The following is a 22,981-nucleotide window of genomic DNA, read 5'->3' on the forward strand; positions in this document are numbered from 1 at the left end:
CCTCGAAAGCCAGAGGGCTTCAAAACCACCTCCCCTCTCCCCCCCCCCCCCCCAAAAGGGGCAGGGTGTGTATCTGTGTCTCCTTCTCCCCCTCCCTGGCATCAGAAGCCTTATTCCAAATACTTGCACGCCTCCTTTTTGACAAAACAGCATTCATCCGTGTCAATCACCCAGTTTCGAGGAATGCAATCTGGAGTTCTGCACGGGTAAATGCCCAGCATTACTGTCCCTTAATCTGAGAGTCCAAAGTGCATGGGAAATCTTTGCGACAACTTATGCCATCACCCTCACCCCCACCCCCACCCCGCCCCCTCTCTCTCTGTGTGCACAATCTGTGTAATTCTGTGCAGGGGAGGAGTGGGGGAGCCAGAGGAGGGATGTGGGCGGGATTTTGGCGAAAATGTGGTCATACTTGTATGATCTGGGTCCTCTCAGACGTTTCTCAGATATGTGTGCGATTTAACGTCGCCAGCACCGCCAGATTCGGCCCGGGTGTGAACCCGACCTGGAGCTGACGAGCACCGAGCTATACCAGGAAGCACTGTACTCTCTGAGGTTGGGCTCTTCAATACACCACTCCCTGCCTGCCAGCTACAAGCTTAAAGAAACAATACCTACTTGTGAAGCTTATCACAAACTATCTCACCCACACACACACACACACACAAATAAACTAGTCAACACTTCACTGCCCAAAATGCCAGAATGGAGAATGGGCATGAGAAAAAAGACCTTCAATTTATTCTATAAAGACCTGCATTTCTATAGCGCCTTTCACGACCACCGCACGCCTCAAAGCGCTTTACAGCCAATGAAGTACATACTTTGATGTGTGGTTGCTGCTGTAATGTAGGAAACACGGCAGCCAATTCGCGCTCAGCAAGCTCCCACAAACAGCAATATGATAATAATGACCAGATCATCTGTTTTAGTGATGTCAATTGAGGGATAAATATTGGCCACAGGACACCAGGGATAACCCCCCACCCTGCTCGTCTTCGAAATGGTGGCCGCGGGATATTTTACACCCACCCGAGAGAGCAGGCGGGGCCTGGGTTTAACGTCTCATCCGAAAGACGGCACCTCCGACAGTGCGGCATTCCCTCAGCACTGCACTGGGAGTGTCAGCCTAGATTTTGTGCTCAAGTCCCTGGAGTGGGACGCGAACCAGCAACCTCGTGATGGAGAGGTGAGGATGATACTGAGCCACAGCTGTAATAATCAGACTTTACTTCTGAGAAACTTTATTTTTTATCTGGCCAACCTCCATGTGTGTATTTTTCACCCTCCATTTTTTTTTGTATTTAATTTCCTCTATACTTTTACACACACTGGTCAGTGCATTGCTATCAGGCAATAACGCATTTATGTTAAAGGCTGAAGCAATATGGCACAGCCAGGAATCTGCCTCATCGTGTTAAAGCAGTCCACTAAAAATAGCACGTAGAGGAAATTCAACCCACTTGGGTGCTGTGGTGCTCAGCTGATAGGTCGGTCAGCTGACCTACAGCCAGGCCTCTGACAGTGCAGCTCTGTGGCCCAGCGCTAGGAAATCTGCCAGCGCATTCCATGGTGAATCACCCTCGGAATTTCTCTCTCTCTCCTCTCCAGAGGAACGCCGATGCTTGCACTCAGCACCTTCCTCGGAGGCAGGTCCGAGATCAGGAACTCTGTCCGAGGATTGGGACGGGGGGAAGGGGATGGGGGGGGAAGGGGGCGGGGGCGGTGTCAGTTTGAGTATGCCCAGTCATCGTCGTCATCATAGGCAGTCTCTCGGAATCGAGGAAGACTTGCTTCCGCTCTTAAAATGAGTCCTTAGGTGGCTGAACAGTCCAATACGAGAGCCACAGTCCCTGTCACGGGTGGGACAGACAGCCGTTGAGGGAAAGGGGAGGGTGGGACAGGTTTGCCGCACGCTCCTTCCGCTGCCTGCGCTTGTTTTCTGCTCGCTCTCGGCGACGAGCCTCGAGGTGCTCAGCGCCCTCCCGGCTGCACTTCCTCCACTTAGGGCAGTCTTTGGTCAGGGACTCCCAGGTGTCGGTGGGAATGTTGTACTTTATCAGGGAGGCTTTGAGGGTGTCCTTGTAACGTTTCCTCTGCCCACCTTTGGCTCATTTGCCGTGAAGGAGTTCCGAGTAGAGCACTTGCTTTGGGAGTCTCATGTCTGGCATGTGGAAAATGTGGCCTGCCCAGCGGAGCTGATCAAGTATGGTCAGTGCTTTGATGCTGGGGATGTTGGCCTGGACAAGGACGTGCAGTGATGCATCGCTGGTATCTGTGCCCCTCGCTCCTTTGCCAAGATCTCCGCGCTCCACCAATTTTTTGCATCTTGCGCATCCCCTGATTTTAATCGCTCTACCTTTGGCGGCAGTGCCCTCAGCTGCCAGTGCCCTGGGACCTTCCCTAAACCTCCCCGCCCACTCTACCTCACACGCCTCCTTTAGCATGCTCTTTGGCCAAGCTTTTGGTCACCTGTCCTTGATAACTCCTTAATGTGGCTCGGTGTCAAGTTTTGTATCGATTACGCTCCTGTGAAGCACCTTGGTACTTTTTTAAAACTGCGTTACTAAAGGTGCTATATAAATGCTGTTGTTGTTGTTGTAGGGAGGTGGAGCGGCATTGCCCAGAAACCTTCCTACAATTGGCCAATGAGGGTTATGGGGAGCGGGCGGGGAAGGCCAGAATCAGATCAGCGATAATCTCATTGAACGGCAGAGCAGGCTCGAAGGGCCGAATGGCTGACTCCTGCTCTATTTCTTATGTCCTTATGATCTTTACCCCCATCCTCCGCTTCCCCCAGGAGTTAACATTACTCATCAGTGCGATGCATGGTGCACTCGGGTGCAGGTTTTAGCATGCCGAGTGAGCAGTGACACACTTTTCGCACCCTATATTGGTCGCGTTGGATGCCCGCATAAGTCAGAGAAATAGTAGGGAGTTGGCATCGTGCTGTGCAGCATTAGCAACAGATGTTTTAACTTGTTCTGTATCAGGTTCCTCTGCCTACTATTGTAACAAGGCATTCACCAGTTTATTTTAAGTGTCTTCGCACCTTCATCAAAATAGCAGGGGAATTTCATACAAGCACACCGCCATGTGCGTTATTAATACTGCACATCGTCACCGCAAGCCCCTTATCCTTGAGTTCACCTCCCATCTGCTGCATAAAGTATCGGGGCCCCATTACCACATAATCATACTGCCTCTTTCTGCACTATAGGCTGCCGGTTTCATAGGCCAAGGTTGCTAACATCTCAATAAACCTCACCGTAACATTACTCATGTAAGAACATAAGAAATGGGAGTAGGAGTCAGCCATTCGGCCCCTCGAGCCTGTTCCGCCATCCAATAAGACCATGGCTGATCTTCTACCTCAACTCCACTTTCCCGCCCGATCTCCATATCTCTCGATTTCATTAATATCCAAAAATCTATCGATCTCTGTCTCAACCACTGTGAATATACTCAATGTATATGTAAAGGCTTTCCCTCCCACCTCTCCGTCAGGGCCTATCTCTTTCCTGAAGATCCCAAGGACATAGTTCCACATTTTCAGCAACCCTCATTTTCATAAGAACAGAACAACATAAGAAATAGGAGCAGGAGTCGGCCATTCGGCCCCTCGAGCCTGCTCCGCCATTCAATAAGACCATGGCTGATCTAATCTTGGCCTCAACTCCACTTCCCCGCCCGTTCCCCATAACCCTTACTTATCTGCCGTTCAAGTATATTCAAGAGGGAGTTAGATATGGCCCTTACAGCTAAAGGGATCAAGGAGAGAAACCAGGAAAGGGGTACTGAGGTGAACGATCAGCCATGATCTTATTGAATGGTAGTGCAGGCTCGAAGGGCCAAACAGCCTGCTCCTGCACCTATTTTCTATGTTTCTATGGACAGTGTGTGTGAGTGGGCTATTCCACTGCGGGAGGCACCAGTGCAGAGTCTGATCCCATTTTCACCCAACATCCATACACTGCCGTCGCCCCCCCCCCCCCACCCCCGACCACCGCCCCCCCCCCCCCATCCCCCAAACTCCCTCCTGAGAGATTTCTGTAAGAGACTCGCGGACACAAACCCTGTCGGCCTCAAACGATCATTAAAAATCAGAGTTGGAAATTCTTCTCATTCAAACCTTTTTAGTCTTGTTGCATTCTCTCCACATTTGCCAATTTTTAAAACATATATTTTGTAGAAGCAATTGCTCTTGTCACCGGGTGAAAGACAGAGACCGGGCAGAGTGACTGGGCCTGACATCTCTGCGAGGTGGATTTCACTACATAAACCACAACCGCAAAATCGGGGGCCATTCAGAAATGGCCCTGTGTGTTCATTCAGCTGTCTCATGCCCTCAGCTTCCGAGGCCAATAATACCAGCAGCACTTGCTGTTTAAATAAAAGTACTCAAAAAGATCTGAAGCAGATAGATAACCAATGCTAATTCTTTGTAGCTGATTTTTAAAAAAATGATAAGTGTGTAGTCTATTATGAATACATACTCTCTATCCCCCACCCTGCTCCATCACAACACACATCTCCTCCATCTAGCTGTGTCAGTTGTGGCTCAGTGGGTAGCCTCTGGATCAGAAGGTTGTGGGTTCAAGTCCCACTCCAGCGGCTTGAACACAAAAAAATCTAGGTTGACACTCCCAGTGCAGTGCTGACGGAGCTCTGCACTGTCAGAGGTGCCATCTTTTGGATTAGATGTTAAACTGAGGTCTGGTCTCTGAAGTGGATGTACAAGATCCCATGGCACTATTTGGAAGAAGAGTTTTCCCCGGTGTGCTGGGGCCAATATTTATCCCTCAATCAACATAATAAAAAAACAGATTATTTGATTGCTGTTTGTGGGAGCTTGCTGTGCACAAATTGACTGCAGCGTTTCCCACATTACAACAGTGACTACACTCCAAAAGTACCTTATTGGCTGTAAAGCGCTTTGAAATGTCTGGTGGTCGTGAAAGGCGCTATATAAATCCAAGTCCTTTCTTTTTGCTAAAAAGGCCACAACGATTGCCTTGCACCCAGACAACTAATCGGGGCTGCACAAGACTGGCCAAGTGGAGAGACCTCATTCCAGATGTTCCTCCTCCTCTCTGCAGTGGCATCTAACCCCTTGCTGGGCATCTCGTCCCAACAATGGGGTGAGCTTGGACGCTCAATGAACGATTCAATCTGCACCCATGCTACCACACACTGATTCTACCGCACATGCCTTCTAGGTTTTGAAAGGGAATTTTAATGACGGCGGTCCCTATTTAAGCAAAAAACAATTGGGGACGGTAGCATAACGGGCATGGTACTGGACAAGAAATTCCCAGAGGCAAAGGTTCAAATACCACTGGATAAATTCAGATAATAAATTTGGAATAAAAAGCTGGTATCATTAATGGCGACCACGTAACTACCAGATAGTCAGGCAAAACCCAGCTGGGTCACTAATGTCCTTTAGGGAAGGAAATCTGCCGCCCTTACCCGGTCTGGCCGTATGTGTGACTCCAGACCCACAGAAAAGTGGTTGGCTTTTAACTGCCCTCTGAAATGGCCCAGCGAGACACTCAAGGGCAACTTGGGATGGGCAATAAATGGTGGCCCTGCCAGCGATCCCGTGAATGAATAAAAAGATAACAGGAGATGCTTAAAATTCTTTGCAAGTATTGGCGTGTAAATGGCCAATGCAACAGTGAGGCTGTTTAACACTTTAACATCGGCGCACTCAGGAAAGGGTGTTGCTTATTGGAAAACATAACATCTTTTTCTAGTTGCATCTTTTCCACCTCTTAGGCCTTCTCGCGCTTCAATCTGGACCAAGAAAGTGGGACAACACAAGTTTCAGGTATCAATGTGGCCCCTTGACTGATCTTTCAAGAGGTGCAATCAAGTGCAGCAAGGAAACTGCCTTTAGACAATCTTCTTTCCCTCCAACAGATGAGCAAATCAAGGCCACGTGTTCGTTACGGGAAGCCTGGGTGTCAAAAACAGATCAGATCGAGATTCGAGCTTCGATCTCTTGGCTGCATAGCCAAAGAGCGAACTATAGACTCGACTATTCCAATGCTTTCCTGGCTGAATCCCACCTTTCACCCTCCGCAAACTTTAGCTCATCCAAAACTCTGCCGCTCACATGCTAACTTGCGCCAAATCCCATTCATCCATCACTCCCTGTGCTCGCTGACTTACATTGGCTCCCGATCCGGCAACGCCTCGATTTTAAAATTCTTATCCCTGTTTTCACATCCCTCTATAGCCTTTCCCTTCCCTATCTCTGTGATTTCCTCCGACATCTCTGCGCTCCACCAATTATGGTCTCTTGCGCATCCCTGATTTTAATCGCTCCACCATTGGCGGCCGTGCCTTCAGTTGCCTGGGCCCAAGCTCTGGAATTCCCTCCCTAAACTTTTCTACCTCTCTCACCTCCTTTAAGACGCTCCTTAAAACCTACTTCTTTGACCAAGCTTTAAGTCACCTGTCCTAATATCTCCTTGTGTGGCTCGATGTCACTTGTTTGGTAACAATTCTGTTGAAGCACCTTGGGACGTTTTACTGTGTTAAAGGAGCTATATAAATGTAAGTTGTTGTTGTTTCCAAAGAAGGCAGGGAGCGGGAAGAGCTGATATTGATTCTTTGGTTTTATAGCGGATACGTCTCTTGACAAAGATGAACAATTAAATTGCTTTTGAGATCTGAACCTTTCATATCACTAATTAATCACATATCAATATTGACATTTGTACTTTAACCTCCTTCATTCTATCAGCATTCTGATTTTGTTATTGCCAATGGTACATAGCAATAGCACATTAAAGGCTTCCTGTATCCTAGCATTGTTAAAGTACCCATTGTGCAATAGGATCTATCATCAACTACTCATTGCTATTGACTGTTCATCAGCACCATGCCATCTTTATATGTTCTGTGTTTTCTACATACAGTAGGACCTCAGTTGCCTGGCCTTCAAGAACTCTGCTCCTTCAGCCACTACTTTGTTAACTAGGACAAGTGACTTTGTATATTGGTGCATTATCGTAATTTTCATGGTTTTTATTGCAAGGGAGTTGGACTGCAAGGTTAAGGAAGTCTTACTACAACTATACAGGGCCTTGGTGAGATCACACCTGGAGTACTGTGCACAGTTTTGGTTTCCACATCTGAGAAAGGATATACTTGCCTTAGAGGCGGTGCAACAAAGGTTCACTAGATTGATCCCTGGGGTGAGAGGGTTGTCCTATGAGGAGAGGTTGACTAGATTGGGCCTATACTCTCTCGAGTTTAGAAGAATGAGAGGTGATCATTGAAACATACAAGATTCTGAAGGGGATTGACAGGATAGATGCTGAGAGGTTGTTCCCCCCTGGCTGGAGAGTCTAGAACCAGGGGGCATATTCTCAGGATAAGGGGTCGGTTATTTAAGACTGAGATGAGAGGAAATTCGTTACTCAGAAGGTTCGGAATCTTTGGAATTCTCTACCTCAAAGGGCTGTGAATGCTGAATCATTAAGTATACTCAAGGCTGAGATAGATAGATTTTTGGACTCTAGGAGAATCAAGGGATATGGGGATCAGGCAGTAAAGTGGAATTGAGGTCAAAGATCAGCCATGATCTATTGAATGGTGGAGCAGGCTCGAGGGGCTGAATGACCTACTCCTGCTCCTAATTCTTATGTTCTTATGATTTTTCTTCCTGACCTGGCTTTGATCAAATTGACCTTTTGTACATGACCAGTGAGGACTATAGATCCCAAGATCCATTATCATGGAACAACACAAAAGAATAGGGTTGGGTTGGGTTAAATTCTCAATCAAAACATTGACATGTAAAGCCCATGGTGAAGATCACGAATATTCTCTCTAGCTTCTGATTCTTGGAGCACAGTTTGTAAATGCACTGCCACCTCAGGGATCAACCTCGTGAACCTTCCCTAAACTGACACTTTGCAAAGCTACCCGAGGGCGGGTGTCCGTGGAACTGTACCCCCAACACAAGTTTGCTTGAAGTTTAGCAGCAGAGGGGAGAAAATCAGAGGGGGAAAAAGATTGCACAGCATGAAGCGGTTGTCTTACGAAAAGAGGTTGAGCAGATTGGGCCTATACTCATTGGGGTTTAGAAGAATGAGAGGTGATCTTATTGAAACATATAAGATTCTGAGGGGGCTTGATAGGGTAGATGCAGAGAGGATGTTTCCCCTTGTGCGGGAATCTAGAACTAGGGGGCATAGTTTCAGAATAAGGGGTCGCCCATTTAAGACGGAGATGAGGAGGAATTTCTTCTCTCAGAGGGTCGTGAATCTGTGGAATTCTCTATCCTAGAGAGCTGTGGAGGTCGGGTCATTAAGGTGGAGATAGATTTTTGAACGATAAGGGAGTCAAAGGTTATGGGGAGCGGGCGGGGAAGTGGAGTTGAGGCCAAAATCAGATCAGCCATGATCTTATTGAATGGCAGAGCAGGCTCGAGGGGCCAGATGGCCGACTCCTGCTCCTATTTCTTATGTTCTTATGAGACATAAAACTTGCGGCCATTTCAAAGTTATAGGCATCCTCTGATCTCAAAGCATCAGGATGCCTGAAGTTAGAATCATAAATCATAGAATGGTTACACCATTCGGCCTGTTGAGCCCGTGCCAAATCTCTGCACTCTCTCGTACTCCCCCGCCCCTTTCCCCGTAGCCCTGCAAATGTTTGTCCTTCACGTACTTATCCAACTCTTTTTTGAAAGCCATGATTGAGTCTGCCTCCACCACCCTCTCAGGCAACGCATTCCAGATCCTAACCACTTGCTGCGTGAAAGTTTTTCCTCATGTCGCCTTTGGTTCTTCTGCCAATCGCCTTAAATCTGTGTCCTCTGGTTCTCGACCCTTCCCCCAATGGGAACAGCTTCTCTCTATCTATTCTGTCCAGACCCCTTATGATTTTGAACACCTCGATCAAATCTTTTCTCAACCTTCTCTGCTCCAAGGAGAACAACCCTAGCTTCTCCAGTCTATCCCTGTAACTGAAGTCCCTCATCCCTCGTAAATCTTTTCTGCAACTTCTTTAAGGCCTTCGCATCCTTCCTTAAGTGTGGTGCCCAGAACTGGACACAGTACTCCAATCGAGGCCGAACCAGTGTTTTATACAGGCTCATTACAAGTCCTACTGTAATATTCTTTTAAAGTTCTAGAGCACATGTAAAACTCCCAGTTGCTTGATCTCAGGACGCTTCTGCCAATGATATACTGTTCCAGCTTTGCTGTCACTCAAGATGCAAAGTTGCTTGCGGCTCTCACTGGTATCTAATTAGAACATAAGAACATAAGAAATAGGAGCAGGAGTTGGCCATTCGGCCCCTTGAGCCTGCTCCACCATTCAATAAGATCATGGCTGATCTTCGACCTCAACTCCACTTTCCTGCCCGATCTCCCCTGGATTGATTCCCCTAGATTCCAAACATCTATCGATCTCAGCCTTGAATATATTCAGAGACTCAGCATCCACAGCCCTCTGGGGCAGAGAATTCCAAAGATTCACCACCCTCTGAGTGAAGAAGTTTCTCCTCATCTCAGTCCTAAATGGTCGACCCCGTATCCTGAGACTGTGACCCCTGGTTCTAGACACTCCAGCTAGGGGGAAATAAACCCTCAGCATCTACCCTGTCAATCCCCTTCAGAATCTTGTATGTTTCTATTAGATCACCTCTCATTCTTCTAAATGCCAGAGAGTATACATTCTACACAATCTCGCCTCACAAGACAGCCCTCTCATCCCAGGAATCAATCTACTCATATATGGATCTGAGATATAGTCCGGCATCTCCTTCACTTCACAACACGTACAATGTACAGTCGATGATAAAGCATTTAATTTAATACCTGTCCACGCAGCAGTCAGTGCCTGTACAGAATACAGTTAGAACACAGATCCTATAGTGAACATGAAATCGGAGTCGCATCATTTCTCAGTCTGCACTGTGGAGGAATAATAGGTAACAACAACAACTTTTCTTTATATAGCGTCTTTAATGTATTAAAACATCCCAAGGCGCGTTACAGGAGCGATTATCAGGCAAAAATGTTACACCGAACCACATAAAGAGGTATGAGGACAGGCGACCAAAAGCTTGGCCAAAGTGATAGTTCTTGAAGGAGGGAAGGGGTAGAGAGAGATGAAGAGATTTAGGGAGGGAATTCCAGAATCCCAAACAGCTGAAGGCACGTCCTTCAATGGAGGAGCGAAGGAAATCGGAGATGCGCAGGAGGCTAGAATTGGAGAAACGCAGGGTTTTAGGGCTGGGGAAGTTCACAAATAGGGAGGGGCCAGGCCATAGAGGGACTGACATAGGATTACATCGGATATACAGCACAGAGACAGGCCATTCGGCCCAACCAGTCCATGCCGGCGTTTATGCTCCACTCGAGCCTCCTCCCGTCTTTCCTCATCTAAATCAATCAGCATAACCCTCTATTCCCTTCTCCCTCATATACTTGTCCAGCCTCCCCATAAATGCATCGATACTATTCGCTTCAACCACTCCCTGTGGTAGTGAGTTCCATATTCTCACCGCTCTCTGGGCAAAGAATTTTCTTCTGAATTCCCAATTGGATTTCTTGGTGACTATCTTATATTGATGGCCTCTAGTTATGCTCTGTCCCACAAGTGGAAACATTCTCTCTGTATCCACTCTATCAAAACCTTTCATAATTTTAAAGGCCTCTATTAAATCACCCCTCAGCCTTCTTTTTTCAAGAGAAAAGAGACCCAACCTGTTCATCCTTTCCTGATATGTATACCCTCGCATTTATGACATCATCCTTGTTATTCTTCTCTGCACCCTCTCCTGTGCCTCTATATCCTTTTTATAATATGGCAACCAGAACTGTATGCAGCATTCCAAGTATAAGATTATGAGGGGGCTTGACAGGGTGGATGCAGAGAGGATGTTTCCACTGATATGGGAGACTAGAACTTGGGGGCATAATCTTAGAATAAGGGGCCGCCCATTTAAAACTGAGATGAGGAGGAATTTCTTTGCTCAGAGGGTTTTAAATCTGTGAACTTCACTGCCTCAGAGAGCTGTGGAAGCCGGGACATTGAATAAATGTAAGACAGAGATAGACAGTTACTTAACCGATAAGGGATTGAGGGGTTATGGGGAGCGGGCAGGGAAGTGGAGCTGAGTCCATGATCGGATCAGCCATGATCGTATTAAATGGCGGAGCAGGCTCAAGGGGCCGTATGGCCTACTCCTGCTCCTATTTCTTATGTTCTTATGCGGTCTGACCAAGGTTCGATACAGGTTTAACATAGCTTGAGCAGACGGATGGGAATTTGAAATTCGCATAAGTTAGTAATGCAGTCAGATTACTGGATTTCCCTTCCACTTCCTCTCCACACTAAAGCTGCATATTTCTTGGATTAATGTCCAATTTGAGAAACAACGCCTGTTTGGAAACGTGGCAAAAGTTTGGACTGTCACATCACAGGCAGGGACAGCTGTTAGACTACACGTCGTGTGTTCTTCTTGTGGAGCTGAGAGCACCACAAATTGAGATTTATAGTGGCTTTAAAAATACTAATTTTTATATATATATTTTGTAAATTCCAGTTATGTTAGCTCATCGAACTCTAGTGCACTCTCTCAACGACGAAGAAATGAACCTTCATTCCAGCTGTTAGACATTATTTGGGAATTATATGTTATGGTGCCATCTCGGAGAAACAGAAGTATCTCCTATTAGATGGATGCAGATTTCTCAAACAGCTTGGTTACGTTGCAGGTACTGACTTGAGGCCAGTATTCGGTTAAAGCGGTACAGAGCCAGCGGGCCCCAGTTATACTGTCAACTGCGTGTCATTGCTCACCGACCTGTCAAAATGTTAATGCTAAACATCTAACGGGAGAATCTGTCAACAATAAAAGAGTGGAAACGAGATTTGAAAAGCATTTTTGTGACCACAAGACTTAACTGCTCCAACGCATTCCTGGCTGGCCTCCCACATTCTACCCTACGTAAACTTGAGGTCATCCAAAACTCAGCAGCCCGTGTCCTAACTCGCACTGAGTTCCACTCAGCCGTCACCCCTGTGCGCGCTGACCTACATTGGCTCCCGGTTGAGCAACGCCTCAATTTCAAAATTCTCATCCTTGTTTACAAATCCCTCCATGGCCTCGCCCCCTCTCCCTATCTCTGTAATCTCTCACAAACCACCCCGCCCCCTGCCCTCCCCCCCACCCCACCGCCCGAGCTGTCTGCACTCCTCAAATTCTGGCCTCTTGGGCATCCCTGATTATAATCGCTCAACCATTGGTGGCCGTGCCATCTGTTGCCTGGGCCCCAAGCTCTGGAACTCCCTGCCTAAATCTCTCCGCCTCTCTACCTCTCTTGGTCCTTCAAGACGCTCCTTAAAACCTACCTCTGTGACGCAGCTTGTGGTCACCTGCCCTAATTTCTATTTATGCGGTTCGCCGTCAAATTTTTTTATCTCATTTTACTCCTGTGAAGCGCCTTGGGACGTTTCACTACGTTAAAGGCGCTATATAAATACAAGTTGTTGTTGTTATTGTACAACTACACCTGGGCTTTCCCAACTTTTGGTGCCTTCCATGGAATTTCTGTTTACATAAAACCCTAAAGTCAGTGCTTCATGAAAAAGATCAGGGTAAAATACTTGTGCTCAAATTGTGTTTCTTTTAGATTCTGCGATTTTTCTACTTTACTTTGCTTCTCATTTCTAATCACTAACTCATCATCATAGGCAGGCCCTCGGAAGCGAGGAAGACTTGCTTCCACTCCTGAAGTGAGTTCTTTGGTGGCTGAATAGTCCAATACGAGAGCCACAGACTCTGTCACAGGTGGGACAGATAGTGGTTGAGGGAAGGGATGGGTGGGACTGGTTTGCCGCACGTTCCTTCCGCTGCCTGCGCTCGATCTCTGCATGCGCTCGGCGACGAGACTCGAGGTGCTCAGCGCCCTCCCGGATGCACTTCCTCCACTTAGGGCAGTCTTGGGCCAGGGACTCCCAGGTGTCGGTGGGGATGTCGCACTTTATCAGGGAGGCTTTGAGGGTGTCCCTGTAACGTTTCCGCTGCCCACCTTTGACTCGTTTGACGAGAAGGAGTTCCGAGTAGAGCACTAGCTTTGGGAGTCTCGTATCTGGCATGCAAACTGTGTGGCCTGCCCAGCGGAGCTGATCAAGTGTAGTCAGTGCTTCTATGCTGGGGATGTTAGCCTAAATGAGGAAACTGATGTTGGTGTGCCTGTCCTCCCAGGGGATTTGTAGGATCTTGCGGAGACGTTGGTGATATTTCTCCAGCAACTTGAGGTGCCTACTGTACATGGTCCATGTCTCTAAGCCATACAGGGGGGCGGGTATTACTACAGCCCTGTAGACCATGAGCTTTGTGGCAGTTTTGAGGGCCTGGTCTTCAAACAGTCTTTTCCACAGGCGGCCGAAGGCTGCACTGGCGCACTGGAGGCGGTGTTGAATCTCGTCGTCAATGCCTGCTCTTGTTGATAGGAGGCTCCAGAGATAAGGGAAGTGGTCCACGGTGTCCAGGGCCGCGTCGTGGATCTTGATGACTGGGGGGCAGTGCAGTGCAGCGAGGACAGGCTGGTGGAGGACCTTTATTATAATTAGTTGGTTACTCTTTGATTTTTATAGTGTTATGAAGTCATTTGCTTTCTGTATTTTTTAGTTGCCTAATATTTGCCACTTGTACGGTGAGAGGAGGCCCATGCAGTATGGACCAGTTAGGCTGAATGGCCTGTGCCTGTGCTGTAGACTCAATGTAACTCCATGTGTTCATCTTAAATGACACACACAGGCCTATTTACGTAACTTAGCGACATTGGTCTGCAACCTATTGACTTAGTCTGAATTACTAACAACCGCAGTGTTCCCCCCACCCCCCTCAACCCCAACTCCCCAGCATATTTCGTATCATCTGAAAATTTAAGAATGGTTTCATTTAAGGTATGCCCTAATTTATTATTGAAAATAAGGAACAATTAGTAGAATGGGCCTACTGAGTTTAGAAGGATGAGGGGTGATTTCATTGAAACGTATACAATTCTTGGCGGGTTTGACAAGGTGGATGCTGAGAGGTTGTTTCCCCCTGGGCTGGAGAGTCTAGAACCAGGGGGCATAGTCTCAGGATAAGGGGTCACCATTTAAGACAGAGATGAGGAGGAATTTTTTCACTCGGAGGGTGGTGGATCTTCAGAATTCACTACCCCAGAGATATGTGGATGCTGAGTCGTTGAATATAGTCAAGGCGGGGATCGATGGATTTTTGGGCACTAAGGGAGTTGAGGGATGTGGGGATCGGGCGGGAAAGTGGAGTCGAGGTCAAAGATCAGCCGTGATCTTATTGAATGGCAGAGCAGGCTCGTGGGGCCAGAGGGCCTACTCCTGCTCCTATTTCGTATGTTCTTTTCAATTGTCCCAAAGTAGAGCTCCAATGAACTCCGCTCATTACTGGGGCCCAATCAGATCCACGTCCATTAAGTTACAGCTGTGCGCTCTATGATTGAACTTGCTACCAATCCAACTGTCCTATAACCGCAGGGCATGTTATGTTTCCTAATAGCCTGTTGTGCAGTACCTTAACAAATGATTTTAGTAAATCAAGGTTTATTACATTAACTGGAGTACTTCATCCTCTACTTCCTAAACCTATGTTGGGCATCCCTGATCACTGCCAAACTCTTTAAGTCATCATATAATTACATCCAATATAAGATGTTTCAACAGTTTCCCTGATACCAAACTCAAGCTTGGGTCCATAATTTCCAGGGTCCAATTTCTTCTCTTTCTTCATGGATGTGACCTCATGACCATGAGAACCAATCCGGACCTTCATAAGATACATGAACTAGTGGTTCACATATAACGCCTCCCCATTTTACAAAGCTCTCAGTAAATGGCATTGGATCTTGCAGTGCTAATAATACTGAATGTATTCATATCAAAGAAAAAAAGAAAGAGATGCATTTATATAGCGCCTTTCACAACCACCGGACGTCTCAAACCGCTTTACGTCCAATGAAATACTTTTTGAAGTGTAGTCACTGTCATAATGCGAGAAACACGGCAGCCTATTTGCGCACAGCAAGCTCCCACAACAGCATGTAATAATGGCCAGATAATCTGTTTTTGTGATGCTGATTGAGGGATAAATATTGGCCCAGGACTCCCACTACTCTTCTTCGAAATAGTGTCATGGGATATTTTACGTCCACTTAAGAAAGCAGACTGGCCTCGGTTTGACTGGGATATTTTATGTCCATCCGAAAGGCCTCGGTTTAAGGTCTCATCCGAAAGACGGCACCTCAGACAGTGCGGCGCTCCCTCAGCACTGCACTGGGAGCGTCAGCCTAGATTTTTTTTGTGCTCAAGTCTCTGGAGTGGGACTCGAACCCACCGCCTTCTGGACTCAGAGGCGAGAACGCTGCCCACTGAACCATGGCTGCTTTTTAAATATTTCATCCCAGCCTTGATGAAAATAAATCAGTAGCACTGGGGAGCCAGTGCGATTTGCGTTCCAGATTTCAATCACCAAACCCGCCTCCAGCTATAAAGGGGCGATGGTGCTATGCAAGATGATCCTTTCCCTTTAAGCGCTCAGGCTGCCAGTCTACAAAGTCTGGCTAAAAACAAGTCTGTGCCATTTCTAATCAGGGTGCACGAGATTACCTCATCACATCCATTTGCCCATGTGTCAGGCTGATTTTGTTAATATACAAAATTTACTATTTAAATTATTGCCACTGCATCCACTGGGATACTCGGCGGCAGCTGCATCGGGTCAGGTGGTTGCATATTAGGGAATCTATCCGCTACTGTGCAGTGCTGGATAGTGGCGGCTTTACAGTGATTCTGGCTCTTTTTTCCAGATCGCATTTGCCCAATAAACAATCCCCACATACACCCCCCTCTTGCAAAGATTGTTTTTTTTTTAAAGCTCCCTGTAAAATAAAATTCAATTGGCAATAGTCAAAAACTGCTGAGAGGCAGTTCGCTTGAGAATGGCACAAGGTGGTCACACAAAAGAGGGAAGGGAGTGATGTGACTTCTGCGAATGCATTGTTGACTCGCTCGCAAGACGGAGTTGCTGGCACAAGCGCGCCTGGCTCTTGATGCTGAAAGGCTGTTATTTGTGCTCGAAAGCCCCTTGTAACGGAGGCTCATTGAGAATGTATGTGTGTACGTGTGTGTGTGTGTCTTTATGTATGTGCCGTTGCTAGCATGATTTTAACAGATGGTCAGAATGTCTCTACATTCTGTATTGGGGTGGAGATGATCGAATCGATTCCATTGCATTTGCATTAAAAGCTCCTGCCTGTGTATATTGTTTTTTTTCCACCCCCTCTTGTTTTTTTGTTTAAAGAAATAAACCAAACTATTATGTCGGCCTAGGCATTTAATTGTTGTGGCGCAGGGGCAGTGTTATGGGACTTTTGTCGTTCAGTGCGCTTGCACAGAGGGCTGCACTGGTAGATGGCACGGCAGATGGTAGCGGAGGGGCACCGTGGTGGGGAGAGGTGGGGGCGTTGAGTGGTGGGAGGAAGGGAAGAAGAGAAATTGGCAGGACCGCTCCTGTCCTTACAGATGCACCATTCCTGCTAAGTTAATTGTGAATTTCGATTGAGCAGCTCCAGCGCTGTGGAAATGCCTCTGGTCCCTGAAGGCAGTGATCACTCCAGCGAAAGCGGGGGGAAGGGGGGGAGAGATGGCAGCGAGAGGTAGCAATGGAGAATGTAAAAGCGGGATGAATACAAGAAGGGTGGGGTGAGACACTCCACCTGCCGCTTGCTATAACCCCAAACGACCGCTCCACCTCTCCGATCATATAGAAACATGCTACACGCTGGCAAGGCACTTACTTACCCCTGAAGAGGGGAGGGCAGCTGGGAGGGGACGTCAGCCCCCGTGCTATTTCTTCTCTCCTACCTCCTCCACCCTCTCCCCACCCCCCTCCCCCGCGGGGGGCTAGGTCAGGGGTTGCACTGGCATAGGTTTCCCTAACCTCAGGCGAGGTGTGGGGTGGGGGGCTGCTGACATTCATCACACTGGGGCGGGGGGGGGGGGTGGAAGGGGAAGGGACCCCGAGGAACTGACAAAAATAATCCTATGAGCCGAGTAACTCAACTCCAATAATATTCATCGTACCTTTAAATAATAGGATTAGACTCAAGAACAAGTATAAAGTTGCAAAAAAAAAGTTATAGATTGTGAATGTTCGTGAAATGTTTTCAATTTCGTTTTCAAAGCAAATTTTAAATTTTAAAAATTTGGTAATAGTTCCAGCTGCAATTTTAGCATCCAAATAAAAAGGACTTTTTTTGTTTGTAGAATTTTTAATTTTTTTAACCATTCCTGGGATGTGGGCATCGCTGGCAAGGCCGGCATTTATTGCCCGTCCCTAATTGCCCCTTGAGAAGGTGGTGGTGAACTGCCTTCTTGAACCGCTGCAGTCCGTGTGGTGAAGGTGCTCCCACAGTGCTGACTTTGTCGTAGAGGTTGACTCTTAACTGCCCCTCTGAGATGGCCCAGCGGTCTCGCTGGGCCTTTGTCAGAGGGCAGTTAAGAGTCACCCACATTGCTGTGGGTCTGGAGTCACGTATCGGCCAGACCGGGTAAGGGCGGCAGATTTCCTTCCCTAAAGGACATTAGCGAACCAGTTGGGCTTTTGCCTGACAATCCGGTAGTTACATAGTCACCATTACTGATACTAGCTTTTGATTCCAAATGTATCATCTGAATTGGATCAGTGGGATTTGAACTCCTGTCTTGGGGATTTCTCATCCAGTAACATTATCGCTATGCTACTGGCCCCAATTGGTTATGCTGAAATAGGGAATGTCGTCATTTTCAAAATCCCTTTCAAAAACTAGGAGGCGTAGGCCAGACCAGACCGGGTAAGGGCGGCAGGTTTTGCTCCCCTAAAGGATATAAAGAACCATATGGGTTTTTCCCGAAAATCCAGTAGTTTCATAGTCACCATTACTGATATTTGCTTTTTAATTCCAGATTTATTTAATTAACTCAATTTAAATTCCCCAGCTGCCGGGGTCCGGATTGACAGTCCAGTAACATAATCACTATGCCACCGTAGAAAAATGACTACCTTCTGGATCTATCTCTTCTCCTACTCTTTTCAACCTGAATAGTGTCCTGAGCTATGGGCCTTAGCCACTACAACAAAATCACCACACGGACTGCAGCGGTTCAAGAAGGCGGCTCACCACCATCCTCTCAAGGGGCAATTAGGGATGGGCAATAAATGCCGGCATCGCCAACGATGCCCACATATCGTGAACGAATAAATAAAGTTAAACATTCTACAAAAAATGTCCTTTTTATTTGGATGCTAAAGAATGCAGCTGAATATATTTTCAAATATTTTTTTATTTAAAATTTGCCTTGAAAACATTTCACTGACATTCACAATCTAGAAACGTTTTTTGCAACTTTAGTTCTATATTTTTAGCCTAACACTATTATTTAAAGGTAGGGTAAATCTGCTGGGCCTCAATGTTACAAATTCAGCTCATTGAGGCACAAGGATTTCAATCAGGATCGTCCTGGTCTCAGGTGAGCTTTGCCCTTGCATTTTCCTCCCTCTTTCTCCCTCTTTCTCTCTTTCACCCACCCTGAAGAAAGGGCAAGTTCCAATGGTAACTGCCTCGAGTAGGAAAGGGTAACTAGCTGTTTGAGGAGTGCTGATAGTGGTGGAGGGAAAGGCTATTTGGCATCCTGCACCATTCTAATGGGTCGGCGAAGAGGTGGCTTGAATAATATCTGGGACATTAAATACATTTAAAATAGAAATAGACAGTTTCTTAAACGATAAGGGGATAACGGGTTATGGGAGCGGGCGGGGAAGTGGAGCCGAGTCCATGATCAGATCAGCCATGATCTTATTGAATGGCAGAGCAGGCTCGAGGGGTCGTATGGCCTACTCCTGCTCCTATGTCTTACGTTCTTATAATATCCGTTACTGCAGGGCCATACCGAGAAGGTCACGGAGGATGGCGGAGAGGGGGGAAATCGTGTGGGAGGGGGAATAAAATATTAAATCACCAAATTAATTGGCATTAACATTTCTCTCACCACTGTAGCATTCCATCGACCCCACCCCCCTCCCCAAAATTCAAAATTACAACATTCATTTTTTCCCCAATTTAATTTTAAATTATACTGCCTAGAAATTCGGTGTTCTGAAATAAATAAGCAGCAATTATATTACTTTGGGGAAATGAATCATTTGACAGAAATACGAAAAAACAATTAATAATGATCTGAAATCTGTAATGAACCACGCTACTGTGTGTATATGACTTGCTTTTTTTAGCAAGTGCGCAGGGTCTAGTCCCTATTCACACCTACATGACTTCCCCATTATTGCTCATCTTTAGGCACTGTAATAAAATGCAAAAAGATTCGTTTGCCACCGCATCACTAAGTGGCAGCATTTAAACACTCTTTTCTCATTCTCGGCCTCCCAATTTATTTGCCAATTCAGGATCCCAATAAAAGGTTCTACCATCTTGCCTACACACACACACACACACACAGATCAAGTCAGTTTAACTAAACTCTAACATTGCATTGAAACCTTTGCAGCATCAGGTTTCTGAATTTTTAAAATATAAAACAGAAAAAACTCGCCCCTCTCCCAATGCAAACGAGAGAAGGGGCAAACTGCTCTCTACAGGTAAGCAGGCCAAGTCGCGATGTCCACTTCCACCCAACCCTATTTTCCTTTGCAACAGTTGCATGACGCTTTGAACCGGCTGCCGGGAGTACCTGCGCTCGGTGCTAGCGTGAACCGGCTCGTTTACAAGGCAGCTGGGAAGAGGGTTGGAGTCAGCGCCGGCGAAACTTAAACAGGCTCGGGCTTAACAGCTTCTAACAGCTTTCACACAATGCGACACCTCGCTGCAATCACATGTGGACTTTTTTTTTGATCTCCTTATTGCTATCTCCGCCCCTTGCTGCAGTCGGGCCTACAGCTAACTGAAATCCGTATCACAAATATTATATCGCTGCCTGGATTACCAGGAATGGAAATATATATATATATATATAATTGTATTTATTCTACCAGCCCCAGTGCATACCTTGGTGAAACTAACCAACTACAAATCGATTAGGAACTGATGTCAGTTTCACTGTTGGATTTTCAAACTAGGAAATTCAGTTTCACCACTGAACTTCTGAAGTTGGCTGTTTTTGGGGGGAAGTAGACCTTTCCCCCCCAAAAAATTTTTTTTTAAATTATTCCTTCCTCTTGCTCCCTCTCTCTTTCACACACACACACACACACACACACACGTGAAACTTTTCCTGGGAGAATATATATATATACTTCCTCTTAGATGTTGTGTTGACTCGAAAAAAAAACATAGCTGACGGGAAGGACACCTTTCTACCTGCTCGCCAATTGAAAAAAAAAGAACAATAAATCCAACCAGGCTTTTTTTTATAAAGAGTCACATATGCCCGCGGGATCAAACGTGGCGATAAAAATGTGAAAAACTTAAAAAATACGCGGCGGTGTGATTAAATAACTGAAATCATACAGGCTGGCCTGGCGACCGCTATGCCAAATATATATGAAGGCACAGTTCAAAATTGCTATGGGGGAGGTGGGGGTGGGGGGGTTCTAATAGCTTAAGGAACAATAGGTTAAAAGACGAACAATTATATTATATCTGCCATGGCGTGAAACTGAATAGAAATGAATATCATAGACAGTGTGTGTGTGTGTGTGTGTGTGTTTCTCGGAAGAAATTTGCCCAGTGGCCAAACTAAACTGGAAACAGAAAGTTGTGCACAGATTGACACCGAACCTGGGTGTACGGGTTTGGTGCGTGGCTGTGTGAGATATATTAATATATATATATGTATATGTGTGTGGGGATCAGATATGTGTATCAGCCCGTCCTCACTCGGTCTTAACAAAGGGACATAAATATTCACATAGGCAGACACTGGAAAAGCAAAAAAAAATCATGCCAGTTTGTTTTTTTTCGCCCTCCCCACCAAAACAAAAAACAGTTTTTTAAAGAAAAACTTATGGGGGGGGAGGGAAATCTAATATTTACACACAAATATTGTGGAAACGAGACAAAAGAGGTACTTAACATTCTTGTGGGGAGGGGAGAGAAAGCTTCGAGAGGTTGGTGAACCAACTTTTGGCGATTATAGAAGGGGGAGGAGGGATTTTACAGTAAATTGGTCCAGAGCCCCCCAACCCCCCAACCGCCTTATTTTCCGTTCAAGGAACCGTCCCGTTTAAATATATAAGGCTCGTTTTAAAACTCATTAGCCACAGACGCCGGATTTATATTAATAAACTTTGTGTGTGTGTGTCTCTCGCTCTCTCTCTCTCTTTGGAACATGTCAAATATTTGCCTGCGAACTGAACTGGCGCGGATGTCGTTTTAAATGAGAGGCTTTCTGGAAAAAAATAACACAACTGCCCGGAAAGTCTTAAAAGCGAATTACAAATTCGTACAGCACGTACCATTGTGGTGTAGGGATTTTTTTTTAAAAAATCACTGTCCCATTTCCATCCTCAGCCGCAGGTCCTTGTTGAAACTCTCTGATACCGGAAGCAGGTCCACGCTAATAAAACGCGCGATGTCGGTCCCAGCCCAGCGAGAGCAAGAGAGAGAGAGTGAGAGAGCAAAAAAAAAGATTATATCACTCAAAACTTTTATCCGGAGTGTCCAGCACACGAAGGTTTTTCCTTTCCTCTCTGGGTTTCTCTATCTCTTGATTTCTGTCTAGGTTTCAGTCTAATCGACCGCAGCAGAGCAAAGTTACGCCTCTTCCTCGGGCGCCGGCGGAAACCTTTAACCGTTATTCCCCTAATAACTACACGGCGTAAGCGTCTGAAATTCCGGCTTACGGCAATGTGTGCTTGGCGCGGAGTATTGCAATTGCAAATAATCTGGGTGATAGATACAGAAACAGCATTTCTAAAACCTTATATATAGAGAGAGAGTTAGAGATAGATATGGAACTGTACGGGGCTCGTCTCAAAGCCGTGATTTACTAAATAACTTTTGTTGTTGTTGTGTTTTTTGCATCTGGTCTCGGCGCCGAGAGAGAGAGCGAGAGCAGCTGGTGGTTTGAGAGCAGATTTGGGGAGTGGAAGGGATTGTGGAAGACACTGGCCGAGTAGAAGGGGGAAGTTATCGCGACTTGAAGGAGCAATCTGCCTCGTACCGTCTCAGACTAGAACAAGCGAAGGGAGGGGGGAGGTGGGGGGGGGGGGTGCTTGGCTATTTAGAATACTTGTCTGTATAAAAGAGATGTGCGTGGATTTTTTTTTATTGGAAAAGAAATGGGCACTTAAAAACGGACGCAGTTTCACAAATAGTGCGTGGAATAATTGCACTGTATTTTCACAAAAAAGTGCTGGGCGGTTTGTTCAATTGGAAACTTTTCTAGAGAGACACAGAGAGAGGGCGAGAGAGAAACCGTGGCGAAACGAGCACAGGGAGACACTTGAATGTTAACGCGATATTATGAGATATTTTCACCTCTACAGATATTAGATATTCCGCTATAGGCGGCGATTCCGGGATCAGATTTATCCTAAAGCTGTCAAATCTACCCCCACCCCCAGAAATAGTGTAAATCTGTCAGTCCCTGGACCCTGAGACGGGAAGACAGCAGCAACTCAAACCTCTTCCTGAGTGAAATGAGGTTCCAGTCGAATATTTAGCGGCGTTTGCCAAGGTCTGGGCGAGCGAGTATTATCTGAGACTGAATTTTTAAATTACTCCCCTTAAATTGAAGCTCTCAAGTTTCTTTGCTTCAAATTTAAGCACCGCTAACTTGATGCCAGTGATTGGTGACTATTGCCTAATCCTTACAGATAATTGTGCCTCTCCCGTTTGCTTTTTTGAACCGAGTTGTGCGTCGGTAACTTTTTTTTCTGAATTTCTGTGGCTTAAACTGTGCTGGTCGCTTTTCCGAAATTGCAAATGCC

General features: G+C 46.3%; 1 protein-coding gene across 2 annotated transcripts in view; it reads right to left on the reverse strand.

The window, feature by feature from the left end:
* Positions 1–21,814, reverse strand: part of nfixb (nuclear factor I/Xb) — a 506,036-nt gene extending 484,222 nt beyond the window's left edge. The window contains exon 1 of one of the 2 annotated variants that reach the window (XM_070867267.1): positions 21,506–21,814. The gene's annotated coding sequence lies outside the window, so the exon portion shown is untranslated. Of the gene's footprint in view, positions 1–21,496 lie in introns of both variants that reach the window. The other variant, XM_070867268.1, reaches the window with a different exon arrangement.
* Positions 21,815–22,981: the final 1,167 nt, after the last annotated feature.

The sequence above is a fragment of the Pristiophorus japonicus genome, chromosome 24 (genome assembly GCF_044704955.1).
Source record: "Pristiophorus japonicus isolate sPriJap1 chromosome 24, sPriJap1.hap1, whole genome shotgun sequence".
Lineage (NCBI taxonomy): Eukaryota > Metazoa > Chordata > Chondrichthyes > Pristiophoridae > Pristiophorus > Pristiophorus japonicus.